The sequence below is a fragment of the Lissotriton vulgaris genome, chromosome 3_2 (assembly GCF_964263255.1).
Source record: "Lissotriton vulgaris chromosome 3_2, aLisVul1.2, whole genome shotgun sequence".
Lineage (NCBI taxonomy): Eukaryota > Metazoa > Chordata > Amphibia > Caudata > Salamandridae > Lissotriton > Lissotriton vulgaris.
In genome coordinates this window covers 297,541,966-297,556,560 of record NC_141690.1, presented here as the reverse complement: position 1 = coordinate 297,556,560, position 14,595 = coordinate 297,541,966, and the positions used below count along the sequence as shown (strand labels likewise).

The following is a 14,595-nucleotide window of genomic DNA, read 5'->3' as shown; positions in this document are numbered from 1 at the left end:
ACATCAGGTGTAGTCGAACCGTTTCTGTTGGATACTGGTGCCGCGAAAAGTTCTATAATTCATGCGAAACTCCCTGGCGCACCTTTGTCTGGCTCAACAAATGTTTCCGTAGGTTTTTCAGGCGCCCCTGTGTACAACCCGATATCTGGTCCTTTGTCTATTTCTGTTGGACCGTGTCAATTGAAAGCACCCTTGATTTTGACGACAGGTTGTAATGAAAATCTGCTTGGTTTAGATTTGTTAAAACGACTATATGCGACATTGTACTGTTCTCCGGAAGGAGTACAGCTTACTTTGGGTAAAAGACTCATCTCTCCGATGTACTTGTCAATGGACGCACTCCCGCCGGAGCTACGTTCACTCCCTGATTCTCTTTGGGCGATTGGTCCCAACGATGTAGGTCTACTAGAAATTCCACCGTATGTAGTAACTTTGAAAACGAATGTGAAATTTCCAAGAATTCCTCAATATAAAATATCGAATGAAGGTGAGCGTGCACTCTTATTGATTGTGCAAGATTTGATTAAAAAAGGTGTGGTTGAAGAAACACGAGGAAATGTTTGTAATAGTCCTGTATTACCGATTTTGAAACGAACTGATCCTACAAAGCCTCCAGTCTATAGGTTTGTCATAGACCTTAGAGAAGTTAATAAGATTGTAATTCCACAGTTTCCTGTAGTGCCAGACATTACTGCCTTGTTAACATTGATTCCTGCCACAGCTACGTGGTTTTCAGTTATAGACCTCAAGAATGCATTTTTCAGCATTCCGATAGCTGAAGAAAGTAGGGATATTTTCGGCTTCTGTTTAGGAGGTCGCAGTTTCAGATTTAAACGCGCTCCACAAGGCTACTGTGAAAGTCCATCCATTTACAGTCAAGCTTTAAAAAGTCAGTTAGATTCTTTTGTCCTTCCTCCAGGCTCTGCCCTAGTACAGTACGTAGACGATCTTTTGGTGGCTGCCGATGACAAGGAAACTTGCAAAGCAGCTACAATTTCACTATTGCATCATTTGTCTGATTTGAATCATAAGGTGTCACCTTCCAAAATGCAATACTGCTGCCAAGAAGTAACCTACCTAGGTCACCTCTTATCAAAGGAGGGAAGGAAGTTGACCCCAGAAAGAATAAAAGCAATTACGCAGATGAGTGTTCCACGCACACAGAGGGAAGTACGTGCCTTTCTAGGTATTACCTCTTACTGTAGGCAATGGATCCCAAATTTTTCACTTTTAGCGAAGCCATTGGTAGCTTTGACTGGGAAAAATGTTCCGAGTCCGGTGCCATGGTCTGATGAATGTCAAGAGAGCTTTACTGAATTACGAAAAGCCTTGTGTTCAGCTCCTGTATTGGGCACACCTGATTACAGTAAGCCATTCACGCTCTACGTTCACGAAAGAGAAGGTTGCGCGTTGAGTGTCCTGACGCAGAAGTTTGGTGATAAACAACGCCCTTGTGCGTATTTCTCATCAACATTAGATCCGGTAGCTAGAGCATTGCCTAGTTGTTTGAGGGCTACAGCGGCAGCTGCAGCTTCCATTCGACAATCTGCTGGTTTGGTGATGAACAATATGCTAGTGGTCATGGTTCCTCATGCAGTGGACACACTCATGAACCGAACGAAGACACAACACCTTACTAGTGCGAGATTATCTGGTTACGAGCTGACGTTATTAGCGAGTCATATTCAGATCAAAAGATGCAATGTATTGAACCCAGCAACATTGTTGCCGACTGATCAAGAGTCGAGTGATTCTGAGCCACATGACTGTTATTTCAAAACGGAGGAAGAGACAAAAGGTCGTATCGACTTGAGGGATACTCCCCTATCCAACCCGGATGGTACGCTGTATGTGGACGGGTCATGTTTTAAATTGGAGAATGGTGATGTGACTGCTGCCTACGCGGTAACGACTTTGAAGACAATTGTGGAGACTGCAAGAGTGAGTCAGAATTCTGCCCAAGCTGCAGAGTTAATAGCTCTTACGAGAGCGTGTGTTTTAGCTGAGGGAAAGAGAGTGAATGTGTTTACAGATAGTCAGTACGCATTTGGCGTGGCCCATAGTTTTGGCCGGTTGTGGAGAGAAAGGGGTTTCATTACGTCCCATGGGACTAAGATTCAACATGGTCAGCTAGTTAACGACTTGTTAGAATCTTTAACCTTGCCGACTGAAGTTGCGATTGTGAAGTGCAGTGCTCATAAAGCAATCACGGATGATGTTGGTCGGGGAAATGCCTTTGCTGATGAAATCGCTAAACAGACAGCTAGAGACATGATGAGTAGAATGTATGTTGCTACGTCTGCAAGATGGATTGCTGAGTCTGGAATGTGTGAAGACACAATGGAAAGTGTGAAAGAGATTCAGAAAGAAGCGACTGAGGAAGAGAAACGCGTATGGAGAGAAAGTACGGGCAAATTGGACTCGAATGGATGTTGGATCGATTTGACAGAACAGCAGCGTTGGATGTTGCCTGATGCGTATGTGCTTGCAGTAGTGACAATGGCGCATGGAGTGGCGCACATAAGTTCTAAAGGAATCTGTAAGATGTTGGCTTCGGTCTGGAAAAATGAGGGAATCAGTAAGTGTGCAGAGAGAGTGGTGAAAAATTGTATGGTGTGCTTGATGCATAATCCTGGCAAGGGAACTCCAACTCCAGCTGGTCATTTTGCTCCTCCTTCCTGTCCCTTTGAAGTAATACAGTTAGACTTCATTCACATGGAACGCTGCAACAATTTAAAATACGTCCTGGTGGTAGTTTGTGCTTTTTCCAGGTGGATAGAAGCATACCCACTAAAGGACAACACTGCTTTATCAACTGCCAAAATTCTTCTCAAAGAATTTTTTCCTAGGTATGGAATGCCACGGATTGTATGGTCAGATAACGGAAGTGAGTTTATAGGGAAAGTTATGCAGAGTGTGTGTGCTGGTCTAGGATTGAAACAAAAATTTCATAGTGCGAACCATCCCCAGTCAGCTGGTCTAGTGGAGGGTTACAATGGCACCCTCAAACTTAAATTAGCCAAAATACAAGCATCCACAGGTTTGGCTTGGCCAGACGCACTTCCTTTGGCCTTGTTATCAACGAGAGCAACAGTGCATTCTAGAATAAGGGCTTTCTCCATATGAGATTGTATTTGGCCGCCCGGCAAATGTCTGGGGTGTGCCAAGGCCTAAACAATTCTGCTCCATTGAATATCCTATGTTGATAGACTACCTTTACGACTTGACTGCTAAATTAAGTCTTATTCATCAACAGGTTTTTGATGCTTTGCCAAAGCCTCCGGAGAGTCCAGGGCATCAACTGAAACCGGGTGACTTCATAGTGGTCCGGAACTTCGCGAGGACAAAGAATCTTCAGCCTCGCTACATCGGCCCCTTCCAAATCCTGCTGGCAACGAGGACAGCTGTACGTGTTGCTGGCCGGAAGAACTGGATCCACGCTTCTCACGTAAAGCGTGTTCCACTGCCGCTGCCCTACGACGACTGGGTGAAGAAGGGAATTGGTGCCTCCGAATCTGAAATAACTCCGAGATTTGTCCCTTTCAGTGATGCCGATTTAATTACTGACACTTTGAAACTTGACTCTCCTCCTGAAAAGACTGTTTTGAACATTGAACATTTGTCTCCAGCATCAAAAGAAACTTTGCCATCTGCGAACGTAAACTCTGCAACAGCTGCTAGTGATACACTATTTTCCGATCAAACAGTACCAGCAAAGAAAGGATACAACCTCAGAAGCCATAAAACGAACTAATAAAGCAGGCAACTGCATATTGTGATTTTGATATTTATATACATTGGACTTTTTGCTTTTCAGCCAGGAAGTTTGCTATTGTTTATTGTTTTTTAAATTGCCTTGCCGTCTGGGTAGCCGTAGGGTCGTGGCTGTGTGCCTAGTTTGAATTTGCAGGGGTCTGACACAAGGTCGATCTTTCTGTTAGTACTGGGAACTCCCAGGGCTGACAGAGGCATTTTCATCTACGTACACATCATCAGTGGTCGCGAGCGGATTGTAGAAGATGGAACTTCCTGCGCTGCAACGAGAAAATGTGATTTATGTTCGCAGAAACAGACTAAATAGAATTCTTCACAGCAAATGTTTCTTGATGCAATGTGCCATTACATTTTTGATTGTTTTAGCAACATTGGTGGGTGGAATTGTCCTTAGCATAAATTTGATTTTTGTGCCAGTTTCTACAGTGCCTCCCCTTGATCCAGCTATTTCTACTGTTTCTTCTATACACTCTTTTCACTCGTTTCCTGAACATGAGCAAGCTCGACGCTCAGAATTCATTAATAATACTTTTGTACAGCTCTTGCACCAACACCAACTGGTAGTTAACACTACAGACTGCTGGGTGTGTGGCTTGATACCTCACACTATGGATAAAGGTATTCCCTATTTGGTTTTACCTTACAGCTATAATGGATCGTTTCAGGCCTTCCAAACCATCTTTGCTTATGCCCTTGAAACCTATCCTCCACGTCCACCACGCTCCACTAAATATAACTCTGCCAACAAAGCTTTAGTCCAGGGAATTATTGACATGGTCAAGGACGTCAATAATACTCCATCTTACCCTAGAGACGAATTGCGAGTATATTTAAGTTGGAATACTTCAGAGTATCGCCTTAGTTTAGGAGAAAGCAAGCGTAAAAGCTCAACTCCAATCTGGGTCGTACCTCACCGAGGTCAGGTCTGTTTGCAAGGTAATGGGAGAAATCCGAGAGCTCAGCTAGGGAGGAGTGAGTGCGTAGAGACTTATGTGTTTCCGGCTAACTCTTCCCCTGCCTTCCTTACTGCTAGGGGTACCTACTTCATCTGTCGAGACAGAGCTTATACATGGTTGCCTGCTGACTTCTCAGGTTCATGCTATATTGCTCGATTGTTGCCTCCGACATACACTGCTTCACCGGATTACCACAGAACAAGAGTAGCAAGAGGTGTTTTCAGTAAGGAAGATACCGCTGGTCAGGAAGCTGGAGACTTCTTCAAAGGCTTCCTTCCGTTCTGGGGGCCTATGGCCAATAGTAGAAACATACGTCAGCTAACACGGGTAGTTGAATCTACTATTACCGAAACTGCTGGTGCCCTTAGCAATCTGACAGCTGAGCTTCAGGCGGATAGACTCATGACATTGCAGAACCGTATGGTTCTAGATGTTATACTTGCAGATCGAGGTGGGGTATGCAGAATGATCCAATCGAGCTGCTGTGTCTTTATTCCTAATAATGCTCCAACAGTTTACGAGGCGATCTCTAAGTTGCACAAGATTTCGGACTCCATACATGTAGACAAGGGAAACTGGTCCTTCATGGAGTGGGTTTGGACTCTGATCTCAGCGTGGGGATGGAAGGTTCTAATGGTCATTGGTGTCATCTTAGTATTCCTATTCTCATGTTGTCTGATTATCCAGTGTGGTCCTGCTCTGTGTAGTCTTTTTGCTGCAACTTGTTTTAGGAAACCACCTGCGTTTGGAGAAAAGACACGAGAAAGGATGATGATACAACAACATGTCACTGACCTGATGAACATAGAACTAGATTCAGACATAGATTGAGTAATTGCCTATGTAAGGGCAAAAGGAGGGTCTGAGGTTCCGTGACGGTTCCGTGACGACTTGAACCCGTGTTTTCAAGTTTGTCGGAAATACATAAAATTAGTATCAGCGAACCGCAAATGATCCATCTAGTATATCCTAGTGTTTTCGCTACGCTACGAGCAAGAGCACTCCTTCCACTGACGCATTTCTGATATACCCACGGCATCCATCTTAGATTATGGCCGCCATTTTGTGTTTCCTTGCCCTCACATATGCAATAGCCTCTGATCACTTCATTTCACTCCACTTTGATTAAGGACACGTAGCCCTAACCGGAGATTCACCTCTTACATGACACGTACACCTTAAACCAGATCACGCTGAAGCTGCATGACTCGACAAAGGCTGCCTCCTCTGCCCGAGGCCAGCCCACCTGAACTGGTTTTCCTGTCCATTGTACCTGATCATGATTAGGCGGCCGAAGCCGGTAGCCTTGCCCATTTACAACCTACAAACATCTCTTATCCCGCTTTTCTATCTTCTGCACCTGGCTCTGCTCCTTTCCTTCTTGGCCTTTATTAGGGGGAGGTAACGAACTTTACGATGAGGCGGTCCGGCTCTTGAATGCAATATTGACAAGGGATTGTGATGGACTGGTGGGAACCCCTCTTCGTGATGTTTGGTATCAGATATTATCGACAGTTCCTGTGTAAACGCCAAATATTTATTGTTTAGAGACACAAAAGGTTTGGGAATGTACCGACATGTGAAATATTTGCCTAGAGCACAATTTTTAGTATATAAGGAGCAACCCACTTTGTACAAATCGAACAGTCTCCTGAATTCTGCCCGTGTGTAGATTCTGTGACTTCTGTGTCCCTGCAGTAATAAACCTTTGGTCTTTGACGCCACCATCGAGAAGCCCGTGTTTCTGTTCATTTGTGCACCAAGACAGGTGGGACTCCGGGGTCTTTGGGTGTTGTACCCTGACACCTCTGGACGGAACCAAAAAGTCCAGAACTCCAATCCTTCTCTCCATTTTCACACACACTCCTCACCCCTTGACTCACCTCACACTCTACTCACCCCTTCAGTCACCTCACACACTCTCCCCCCTCAGTCACCTCACTCTCTGCTCACCCCTTGACTCACCTCATACACTCTCCCCCCTCAGTCACCTCACACTCTACTTACCCCTTGACTCACCTCACACACTCCTCACCCCTTGACTCACCTCAAACACTCCTCACCCGTTGACTGACCTCCCACACTCCTCACCCCTTGACTCGCCTCACACACTCCTCACCCCTTGACTCGCCTCACACACTCCTCACCCCTTGACTCACCTCACACACTCCTCACCCTTTGGCTCACCTCACACTCTCCACCCCTTCAGTCACCTCACAAACTCCTCACCCCTTGACTCGCCTCACACACTTCTCACCCCTTGACTTACCTCACACACTGTCCACCCCTTCAGTCACCTCACACACTCCTCACCCCTTGACTCGCCTCACACACTCCTCACCCCTTGACTCACCTCACACATTCCTCACCCCTTGACTTACCTCACAAACTGTCCACCCCTTCAGTCGCCTCACACACTCCTTACCCCTTGACTCTCCTCACACACTCCTCACCCCTTGACTCACCTCACAGATTCCTCACCCCTTGACTTACCTCACACACTGTCCACCCCGTCAGTCACCTCACACACTCCTCACCCCTTGACTCGCCTCACACACTCTTCACCCCTTGACTCGCCTCACACACTCCTCACCCCTTGACTCACCTCACACATTCCTCACCCCTTGACTTACCTCACACACTGTCCACCCCTTCAGTCGCCTCACACACTCCTCACCCCTTGACTCGCCTCACACACTCCTCACCCCTTGACTCACCTCACAGATTCCTCACCCCTTGACTTACCTCACACACTGTCCACCCCTTCAGTCACCTCACACACTCCTCACCCCTTGACTCGCCTCACACACTCTTCACCCCTTGACTCACCTCACAGATTCCTCACCCCTTGACTTACCTCACACACTGTCCACCCCTTTAGTCACCTCACACACTCCTCACCCTTGACTCACCTCACAGATTCCTCACCCCTTGACTTACCTCACACACTGTCCACCCCGTCAGTCACCTCACACACTCCTCACCCCTTGACTCGCCTCACACACTCCTCACCCCTTGACTCGCCTCACACACTCCTCACCCCTTGACTCACTTCACACATTCCTCACCCCTTGACTTACCTCACACACTGTCCACCCCTTCAGTCGCCTCACACACTCCTCACCCCTTGACTCGCCTCACACACTCCTCACCCCTTGACTCACCTCACAGATTCCTCACCCCTTGACTTACCTCACACACTGTCCACCCCTTCAGTCACCTCACACACTCCTCACCCCTTGACTCGCCTCACACACTCTTCACCCCTTGACTCACCTCACAGATTCCTCACCCCTTGACTTACCTCACACACTGTCCACTCCTTTAGTCACCTCACACACTCCTCACCCCTTGACTCACCTCACAGATTCCTCAACCCTTGACTTACCTCACACACTGTCCACCCCTTCAGTCGCCTCACACACTCCTCACCCCTTGACTCGCCTCACACACTCCTCACCCCTTGACTCACCTCACAGATTCCTCACCCCTTGACTTACCTCACACACTGTCCACCCCTTCAGTCACCTCACACACTCCTCACCCCTTGACTCGCCTCACACACTCTTCACCCCTTGACTCACCTCACAGATTCCTCACCCCTTGACTTACCTCACACACTGTCCACCCCTTTAGTCACCTCACACACTCCTCACCCCTTGACTCACCTCACACGCTGTCCACCCCTTCAGTCGCCTCACACACTCCTCACCCCTTGACTCGCCTCACACACTCCTCACCCCTTGACTCACCTCACAGATTCCTCACCCCTTGACTTACCTCACACACTGTCCACCCCTTCAGTCACCTCACACACTCCTCACCCCTTGACTCGCCTCACACACTCTTCACCCCTTGACTCACCTCACAGATTCCTCACCCCTTGACTTACCTCACACACTGTCCACTCCTTTAGTCACCTCACACACTCCTCACCCCTTGACTCACCTCACAGATTCCTCAACCCTTGACTTACCTCACACACTGTCCACCCCTTCAGTCGCCTCACACACTCCTCACCCCTTGACTCGCCTCACACACTCCTCACCCCTTGACTCACCTCACAGATTCCTCACCCCTTGACTTACCTCACACACTGTCCACCCCTTCAGTCACCTCACACACTCCTCACCCCTTGACTCGCCTCACACACTCTTCACCCCTTGACTCACCTCACAGATTCCTCACCCCTTGACTTACCTCACACACTGTCCACCCCTTTAGTCACCTCACACACTCCTCACCCCTTGACTCGCCTCACACACTCTTCACCCCTTGACTCACCTCACAGATTCCTCAACCCTTGACTTACCTCACACACTGTCCACCCCTTCAGTCACCTCACACACTCCTCATCGTGCACTCACCTGTGTTCACTCGAGACCCTGCGTCTCTTGTGCTCAGATCACACAGCGCTCAGCCTCTTGTGTCACCAGCTGTCGTCGCAGCGCTGGCTGCGCCTCTCTCCTCGCTGAGGACAATTTCATGACAAGCTCAAGTCCTTTAGGCGGGGCTCTGATTACTGTGTAATTGAAGTGCTAACATTAATTTCTCATTTGTTTCCGGCCCTGCCCATCCCTCGCCCGCTGCCAAGTGTCAGATCTTTAGGGACTGCCCCTCGTTCAGCCGGGCCCGGCTTCCTGCCCACAGCCGGGGGCACCTCCAGCTTTGGCTGCCCCTGAGCAGGGGTGCAGCAGACAGTAAATCTCTGGGGTTGGGGGGGAAGCCAGCTTCTTTTATAATAGATGCTAGGGGCGCTGGCGAGCAGGCTCCTATTTAGGAAACACACACATTGGCAGAGTTCTGAAGCGAAAGGAAAGGCAGGCGCACTCCCAGGCTGCAGGGATGCTTTAATATTATTTTCATTCTGTAATAATGCCAGGGTGGACGTCTGATGTCCAGCATAGGTTTGGATTGGAAGAGTACGCGTTCACATTTTCACAACACTTTACCGCTGCTTCGAGAAAGTGTAGATTTATTGGCACAAAGTCCTGTTTACTTTTTTTAGTAGCTGGGCTTTGCATCAGAAACCCTGGGTGTTTGCATGGGAATGCGCACGTACAACCTATAAAACAGCTCCTTGGCACAAAGCTCAGTGGAGAAGTGTGGCTCACTGGTTAGAGCAGGCAGACCCTGACGCAGAGGTCAGACCCGGGACCAGGGTTCAATTCCCGACGCGGCAGGGTCTTGAGCTCAAATGTCCATGGACTCGATAATTCTCGCTCCGGTACCTGACCCTAATCATGGGTTCACACTCTGAAACTCTGGGCATTAAGCTTGCTTAATCTCCACAACGGCCCCCCGCGGCGGGATGCCTGGCTTTCACCTTGGGGATGCCCTGTAGGGGCTATCTCACAGGGAAAAGCCAGGACGGGTTCCCAAGGCAAGCGCGGAGATACCCCTTCGGGCGTCGAATCTGGCACTATATAATAATAAAGCAGCACATGGGCCACTTTCCAACGCAGATCAGGATTAGTGCTGGCAAGTAAATCCCAACACAGCCCTCTACCTGCGTGTGTGTCGCTTATGTGAAGCAAAGCCAGTGAAAAGTGCTGGTATGTTTCCTTCTCAGTCATTTTGCACCGTCCGCGGTGCCTGTTGCATACAGTGACCAGCCTAACACCTGGGCTCACCTACCTAGGTATTCGCAACGCTTTCTCGCCCAGGATGGCACCTCATGAGTCACTTGTCCCTCGCGCATCGACCGGTCATACACACAGATTTCTGAAGAAATCATTTGAAACAAATCTGCTTTATTACCAGAACAATGCATTCCACTGATTCGTTTATCACTTGCTGCCCTGCGTTACAGGGAAAGGGCAAGAATGAGCTGTATTTATCCCAATATGGTGCATTGTTGTCCTTTCTCCCTGCACTGGTGCACAGTGGGCTGCATGCAGCAACACAGGCACCCTTGCTCCAAGAGGCAAGGCTGCCATGCACCAACGCAGGCACACATGCGCCACGATGCAAGGCTGCCATGCACCAACGCAGTCACACGTGCACCACGATGCAAGGCTGCCATGCACCAACGCAGGCACACGTGCACCACGATGCTAGGCTGCCATGCACCAACGCAGGTACACGTGTACCACAATGCAAGGCTGCCATGCACCAACGAAGGCACACGTGTATCACGATGCAAGGCTGCCATGCACCAAAGCAGGCACACGTGCGCCACGATGCAAGGCTGCCATACACCAACACAGGCACACGTGCGCCACAATGCAAGGCTGCCATGCACCAACACAGGCACACGTGCGCCACGATGCAAGGCTGCCATACACCAACACAGGCACACGTGCGCCACGATGCAAGGCTGCCATACACCAACGCAGGCACACGTGCGCCACGATGCAAGGCTGCCATGCACCAACACAGGCACGTGCGCCACGATGCAAGGCTGCCATGCACCAACGCAGGCACACGTGCACCACGATGCAAGGCTGCCATGCACCAACGCAGGTACACGTGCACCACGATGCAAGGCTGCCATGCACCAACGCAGGCACACGTGTACCACGATGCAAGGCTGCCATGCACCAACACAGGCACGTGCGCCACGATGCAAGGCTGCCATGCACCAACGCAGGCACACGTGCACCACGATGCAAGGCTGCCATGCACCAACGCAGGTACACGTGCACCACGATGCAAGGCTGCAATGCACCAACACAGGCACACGTGTACCACGATGCAAGGCTGCCATGCACCAACACAGGCACGTGCGCCACGATGCAAGGCTGCCATGCACCAACGCAGGTACACGTGTACCACAATGCAAGGCTGCCATGCACCAACGCAGGCACATGTGCACCACAATGCAAGGCTGCCATGCACCAACTTAGGCACACATGCACCACGATGCAAGGCTGCCATGCACCAACGCAGGCACACGTGTACCACGATGCAAGGCTGCCATGCACCAACGCAGGCACATGTGCACCACAATGCAAGGCTGCCATGCACCAACGCAGGCACACGTGTACCACGATGCAAGGCTGCCATGCACCAAAGCAGGCACACGTGCGCCACGATGCAAGGCTGCCATACACCAACACAGGCACACGTGCGCCACAATGCAAGGCTGCCATGCACCAACGCAGGCACATGTGCACCACAATGCAAGGCTGCCATGCACCAACGCAGGCACACGTGTACCACGATGCAAGGCTGCCATGCACCAACGCAGGCACATGTGCACCACAATGCAAGGCTGCCATGCACCAACGCAGGCACATGTGCACCACAATGCAAGGCTGCCATGCACCAATGCAGGCACACGTGCACCCCGATTCAAGGCTAATATGCACCAACGCAGGCACACGTGTACCACGATGCAAGCCAGACCCGTGAAAGAACCTTGAATTTGGTTACTGTTTTGCATGTGCTCCAGATACTGAACTGACCCAAGCCTACCATTCCGTTAAGACGTGGGCTCCCCACTTGATTCCTTGACCCCTCACTAGTTCCTTCCCTTTCCATAAGCACTGATTGCACGCCCCAATTCTGCATAGTACTGAACACATCCAAGGTGCGGTGACGGGTTAACCCCCCCTGCTATTTAGGTAACTGGTGTTCTGACGGCTCCTTCTCTTTCCTCTTTTTATGAGCCTCCGGGGAACACCCTTTGACTCCGAAGACGAGGAGCCTGAACCATCGCCCTCCGGCCCCCTATTTAAAGAGGAAGACTCACCTGAAGAGGACTATTGTGACGCCCGGACATATGTTTTACCTGAACCTACTCTTGTTGAAAATAAAACTCTACCTATTCGCAAATTCATCCAGCCTCCTCGCTTGTATATTAGACCCGCACTCCCACAATTAGTTATCGCAGGCTATCGCAGGAAATTATCGCCATGCTAGCGCTGTATCAAAAACGCATAGCACAATGGCGATAATTATTCCTGCGATAGCAGTGTTTTCCATGGAATATCGCTGGTTTTCCAGCGATGTTCCATGGAAAACTCCCTTTCCTAGCCAAAATCCAGGAGAAATGTGTTCTCTCCCAACTGAACCAACACCTGGAATCTAATAACCTACTCGACTCACACAAATCTGGGTTCAGAAAAGGATGCAGCACAGAAACCGCTATACTGAGCATTACAGACGACATTCACAACTCCCTTGACTCCAGCAAATGCTGCCTACTTGTCCTCCTCGACCTATCAGCTTCTTTTGACACGGTTGATCACAACCTACTCTTAGACGCCCTTCAAAAATGCGTAAGAGCTGATGGCAATGTCCTAAAATGGTTCTTCTCATTTCTACATAACCGCTCACAACTCATAAAAATCAAAAACTCAATGTCCGACACCTCCCCCTCAACTCGAGGTGTTCCTCAAGGCTCGGTCCTCTCCCCCACACTCTTCAACATTTACATGGAACCACTCACCGCCATTCTAAAACAAGCAAGCATCGACTACCATCTCTATGCTGACAACACCCAGCTGTACCTCCAAGCCTCTTCCATCAATGACATCCTCCGCCTAAACTCCACTCTCTCAAAAGTGGAACATTGGCTAACTCTAAACCACCTCAAACTCAACCAAGAAAAAAACGAAATCCTTGTCTTCTCAAATTCTCGAGCAACCTGCTCAGATCCAAGAATGGCTAAACCACCTTACCGCTTTAAACTGTAAACTCACTCCAACAAACTCAGTCAAATCACTAGGGATCTCTCTAGACCCAAGCCTCACTATGAGTTCCCACATCAAATCCACTGCAAAAGGCGCCCTCTACAACCTAAAACTCTGCAACAAAATCAAACCCTTCATACCCCCCAATGACCTAAGAACTGCAAACCAATCTCTAGTTCTGTCCAGACTTGACTATGGTAATGCCACTCAAACCAGGACAGCAAGAACACGCACAGCCCCCATGAGAGCCACCCTAAACGCTGCAGCAAGAATGGTCTCAGGGACCAGGAAATATGACCATATCACCCCTACTCTACAGGCCCTAAAATGGCTTCCCATCGAAGCATGCTGCGCCTACAAAACGGCCTGCCTCACACATAAAGCCTTGCACACAGGCAAACCGGATTACCTCGCTGCTAAGCTCACAAAAGCCGGACAATCAAGAAACCTAAGAAGCTCCAGCTCGCTCCTCTTAATCCCCCAAAAAAGACATAAATAAAAAACCCTCTCCTGCTCTTTCTCTGGGAATGCCCCCAAAATCTGGAACTCTCTCCCTACTCACATCAGAACGAATCGCTCTTTCACGATCTTCAAGAGACAACAAAAAGAATTTCTCCTCAACCGCCATCTCTATGCTTCCGGACAATGACTTTGTTACTCTTGGTACCCAATAGCCTTGTGATTCTCACTGTACTTTTTTTGCTTATGTTTTCACTATTATGTTTGCTGGAAAGCGCTCTGATACCCCCGGGTATTGCAAGCGCTATATAAAACTCCAAATAAATAAATAAATACATAAATAAGTATCAGCATAGTCCACCCCCTATGTTGTGAATAGATAAGTCAGGATTTTAGCATACGTTCGTTTTTGGCGAGAACCACGGTTTTCGCCGAAAACTAACATCTGCTAAAATCCTGAGGGCCACCTTGTAAATATCGCAATGTGCATTTCGCGATAATTTATAAGGTAGTCCGTCAGGGGTACGCCAAGTGACGCCCACTTTGCATCTCATTAGATGGCTGCTAACATGCGCTAATGCATGTTAGCGCCGGCTTGCAAACAGGGCGATAAGATTATCTATGCTTTTTTGGAATTTAAAGCCAAAAAAGCGGAGATAAGGCCCTTGTTAATATGCCCCTCAGAAAGTAGGAGATTGTCCTAGATAAAGGACCTGCGCTCAGAGCGGAAAGTGTCCTGCCCACCAATCAAAGGCAGATCTCCATCT

General features: G+C 49.1%; 1 protein-coding gene across 1 annotated transcript in view; it reads right to left on the bottom strand.

Annotated features, from left to right (window-relative positions):
- LOC147725752 (NXPE family member 1-like) overlaps positions 1–9,216 on the bottom strand; it is a 280,513-nt gene extending 271,297 nt beyond the window's left edge. Inside the window, exon 1 of the mRNA XM_086964425.1 lies at positions 9,098–9,216. The gene's annotated coding sequence lies outside the window, so the exon portion shown is untranslated. The remainder of the gene's footprint in view (positions 1–9,097) is intronic.
- Between the last annotated feature and the right edge of the window lie 5,379 nt (positions 9,217–14,595).